The following is a 4,828-nucleotide window of genomic DNA, read 5'->3' as shown; positions in this document are numbered from 1 at the left end:
GCCTGATCTTGGAGGAGGGCAATGTCGTGAAGACTTGCCAGTGGAGACTGGGAAGTTGGGATGGACAAAAACACAGGCATGGCCTGAGGAGTAGAAATAGCCGTAGCTTTGGCAGCAGAGTCTGCCAGAGCATTTCCACGTGTAACTTTATTATAAGGTTTCTGGTGGGCTTGGCATTTAATAATAGTAATAGCAGAAGGCAATTGTGATGCATTTAGCAAGGCTTTTACATATGACCTATTACTGATTTTAGTACCTCCTGACGTGAGGAAGCCTCTTTGCTTCTAAAGTTGACCATAATCATGTACAATACCAAAAGCATAGTGAGAATCAGTAAAAATATTAACAGAGGCACCAGAAGCTAAGGTACAAGCCCTCATGAAGGCCACAAGCTTGGCAACTTGAGTTGAATGCACATCAGGCAGGGGATGGCTTTCTATGACATCATATTGGGAACATACTGCATATCCTGCTGCAAGGCAACCTTTTGAGCTTCTGTGACATGATCTATCAACATAGAATACTAGCTCTGGGTTTTGCAAGGGAGTATCTTTTTGATCAGTGTGGGGCATTGTTAAGTGAGCAGTGACAGTAATGCAATCATGGGGTTCACCATCTGAAGAGGTAGGTAACAAAGAAGCAGGGTTTAAAACAGGGCATCTAGTTAGTGTAACATTTTAAGCAGAGAGGAGCAAGATCTTGTATTTAGTCAATCTAGCATTTGAAAGGTGTTCGGTTTTAGTTTTTAGCAAAAGGGCTGCCACAGCATGTGGGACAGCTACAGTGAACAGAGAGCCTAATACAAGGGTACAGGAAAGTTCAACAGTGATAGCCACTGTGGCTACAGCACGAAGTTAGGGAGGAAAACTAGTGGCACCTGGGTCAAGAGTGGAACTATAATAAGCGATGGGATGATGCTTGTCTCTATGCTTTTGAGTGAGCACAACAAGTGCAAATCCATATGTTTCATGACAAAAAAGGAAGAAGGGCTTAGTGTAATCAGGAAGGCCTAAGGCAGGAGCTTGTGATAGAGCTTGTTTACTAGAAACAAAAGCGGCTTCAGCCTCTGAAGTCCAGGGCAAAGGTTCAGGGGTATTAACAAGAGTCAGGTTTTGTAGTGACTTGACTATAGAAGCATAGCCCAGTATCCACTGGTGGGAGTAGCCGGCCATACCTAGAAAGGTATGCATTTGGGACACAGTGGTTGGCTTAGGGATTTTAAGAATGGCTTCTATTCTGGAGGAAGAAAGCAGTTGCTCTCCAGCAGAAATATCATGACCTAAATAGTGGATACGGGAAGACAAATTTGTAGCTTTTCTTTAGATGCCTTATGGCCTTTTAGGGCAAGAGATGTGAGGAAAGTTAAGGAATCAGCTTTACAGGCTTCAAGGGAGGTAGATGCTAAAAGCAAATCATCTACGTACTGCACAAGCACAGAACCCCCCTTAAATACTATGTCATCTAAGTCTGTCTTAAGTATCTGAGAAAATAGAGAAGGGGATTTAGTATAACCTTGGGGCAATCGAGTCCAGGTATACTGGAGTCCTTGATAGGTAAATGCAAAGAGAAACTGGCTATCAGGGTGTATAGGGATAGAGAAAAATGCAGAGCACAAATCAATGACTGTGAAATAACATGCATCAGGAGGGATACAGGACAAGGTAATACCTGGGTTTGGTACAACAGGAAAAGTAGGTAAAACTACAGAATTTACTGCACGGAGATCTTGTACAAAGTGATAAGTATTCTTTCCAGGTTTTCTTACAGGACAAATAGGCATATTACAAGGGCTCTTAGTAGGAACAATGATACCTTGCTTTAAAAGTGCAGTTATAACAGGGAGTATCCCATCTTTGACTTCTGGGTGTAAAGGGTATTGAGCATCTTTAGGTAAAGGTTTAGCTGGGTTTAATTTAATTTTTATGGGCTGGGCAGTATGGATTTGCCCTACTTCATTAGCGTGTTGAGACCAGAGAGATGGAGGGACAGTTTGTATGATTTCTTCTTGTAACACAGAAGGATGAAAAAACTCAGGCGCAGGGGGAGAGCTATCTAAAACAACGAGCACAGCCAGTTGATTATCACTGGGAACATTTAAATAAACCTCATTAGGAGAACACTAAATAATACAGCCAATTTTACAAAGTAAATCTCTTCTTAATAAATTAACAGGAGAACAGGGACTTAGGAGAAAGGCATGTTGATCTGAAATAGGACCTAGAGAAACCTGTAGGGGTTGGGACACAGGGTGAAGAACTATTTGATCTAAAATTCCTACAGCATTTATAACATCAGAGGATAGGGGAGTTGTAGAAAATTCTTCAGCTCAGCGAGTAGAATGGCTTGCACCTCTGTCTACTAAACATTTTGTAGAGATGCCATTTATTACGCAGGAAACGAAGGGGTCTTCTTGATTAAGCAAGAGAAGTGGGGCTGTGATGACATTACTATTCCTCAGGCTGTCCTAACAGCAGACTCTTTGATTCGGGACAGAGAACTGAGTGGGGGGAGGTGGTGGCAGGTCAATTGTCATCTCCGACTGGCCAGGCCGATGAGGACAGTGGGCCTTCCAGTGTCCTGGTTGACCACAACAGTGACCACTCTCACTAATTTGAGACTGAAACCCTCCTTGTCCCATCACATGACCACATCCCCTGCTTCTAAATTGTCCCCTAAGGAAACCTCTGCCTCTAAAAGTCTGCAATTGTAATGACATTAACTTAGTTTCTGTGATTTCCTTTTTCTTTTCTCAACAGGTTGTACAATGATTAGCAATGGTGATTAGTTCTGCCAGTGTCTTAGTTTGCCAGCCTACAGCAATTGTGCGCAGTTGTTCTTGGACTTCAGGAAGGAGTCCTTGAACAAAAGCAGCAGCAACTGCTTCTGGGGCCGTTTCAGCTACCTTCTCAATACCTGAATGTTTTTTGAATACTAGTTTTAAGTGGTCCATGTAATCCGCTGGGGATTCTCCTTTATTTTGCTTCCAATTATTTATTTTTGCCCAGTCATTTTTTCTAGGGGAAATCTTAAGTATCACCTCAAGAAGACGTTCTTGGGCACTCACTAAGCGACTATATCCTCCGGGATTTTGAGCAGGCCATTTAGCCTGCTTGATGAGGTGATCACAAACCTCAGAGGGCAGAATATTTCTCATTAATTGGTTTAAATCTGCCCAGGTTGGCTCATAACAATTTAGTACAGTTTCTAATTCATCTTTAAACTTCTGGGGTTCTTCCTGGATGTTGGGGAATGGCTTAACATGGTTTAGGAGATCTCCCGGAGTCCGGGGGCATGAAATGTGACTGTAGATTCCCCATTTGGACCATGTCCTGGGAGTTGATGTAAGGGCATTTGGATTGCCTTTTTGAGTTTAGAAGGTGGGAGTGGACCATATTGGGTGCCGGACCTTAACTAAGAGGAGGTCGAGGCTTCAGGAGGCAGACACCAGGGTTCCAGTGGGCATGCCCAGGAGTGAGGAGATGATTGTTGGTTGATAGGTTCCTGGGGTGAGCTTTTCCCACAGGAAGAGTCTGTTTGATCACTCTGGATTTCTTTGGATTTAGATTGTGCCTGGGACTGGTATGGGGTTGGTATACTAATGAAATCAATTATGTCTTCTACAGATTCATTCTCAGTCAATGGTGGATAAAGTGCTGCTAGTGCTGCTGGTGCTGTTGTTATTGATGGGGGATCCCCTCTTGGTACCTTGGTTTTCAATTCCTTTAGCTGAGATTTCAGTTTGTCTTGGGAGTCCTTAAGGCTCCAAACTTGAGATTCTTGATGTCGTTTGGAAGCTTCCTCATACCAATCAAAAATTGAATCCCATTGAGTCTGTGGTGCTTTACTGCCTTTTGACTAAAGGGCTCCACGGAGATGAATGATTTTACTTAAAACAAATTTTCCCTCCCGGGAAAACTGCAAACTAGAGTCATCTTTGGTATACCTATTCCATTTGTCTAAAAACTTACAACTGTTATGGCCATAGTGTGTGTACATGTACAATGCTGGAGTCCCTTTTGGCGGAGCCGGTACATCTTTAGATCCTCCGCTTCCCATTTCTTTAACTCAATACACACAGGTCTTTCACACAGGAATGGCTTATAGAGGGTGTCCGGTCAGGTTGTGAGATTTGCTAGTGGCACAGAAATGCTGTAACTAATGTCCAAAGACAAGACTCCACTGCAATAACGGCACAAAATGCAGTAACTCATGGTTAGATACAGCTCATTTATGAGGGTGGAGAAAGGGCAAACCTGTCCACTGGGTCACGTGGTTCCAGTTGGGCCCCCTTGCATTCAAAACTGACCTTCCGGACAGCCTTGGGGTGGCTGAACCCAACCTTAGTCTCAGACCTGGTGAGTGACTCATATTTATCAATTCATATTTTCAATTCACACAAGGGAATTTCTGCATTGAGGCACGAGGTTCAAGAGCATTTCTCTAGTCCCAGCCTTAGTCAACGCTTATCGTGGAAAACACTCACACTCTAACAGTTTCCACCTTGCACCCTTGCTTTCGAAGAGCATGAAGAACAAGTCCGGTGTCCTCAGGGCGGCTGCACAAGTTTTTCACTCCGAGTTCCAAAAAGAAGCTTAATTCACATGGGGAAACACATTTACTGACAACAGCAACACAGTCTTTAACCTTTTTCTACTCACAGTTCTTACTTACAGTTACTACTTACAAAGTTGGTCTGAAAATTCTGGCAGCAAAAGGTCGGATAGAGTAAGCCTCAAGCAGTGAACAGGAAGACACAGAGACAGCCTCTCACTGAAAAGCCCCAATAGAGATTTCAAAAGGTCTCTTACCTTGGTTTGGCACCAGGGCT

The 4,828-nt window shown here is 43.4% G+C and overlaps 1 long non-coding RNA gene across 1 annotated transcript in view; it reads left to right on the top strand.

Annotated features, from left to right (window-relative positions):
• Positions 1–4,325, top strand: part of LOC109302389 — a 25,680-nt gene extending 21,355 nt beyond the window's left edge. The window contains exon 3 of the long non-coding RNA XR_002098735.1: positions 4,247–4,325. This is a non-coding gene — a long non-coding RNA (uncharacterized LOC109302389). The remainder of the gene's footprint in view (positions 1–4,246) is intronic.
• The last annotated feature ends 503 nt before the right edge of the window (positions 4,326–4,828 follow it).

Source organism: Gavialis gangeticus, unplaced genomic scaffold (genome assembly GCF_001723915.1).
Source record: "Gavialis gangeticus isolate Ggan-Ray unplaced genomic scaffold, GavGan_comp1, whole genome shotgun sequence".
NCBI classification, from domain to species: Eukaryota; Metazoa; Chordata; order Crocodylia; family Gavialidae; genus Gavialis; species Gavialis gangeticus.
This window is presented reverse-complemented; position numbering and strand designations above follow the sequence as displayed.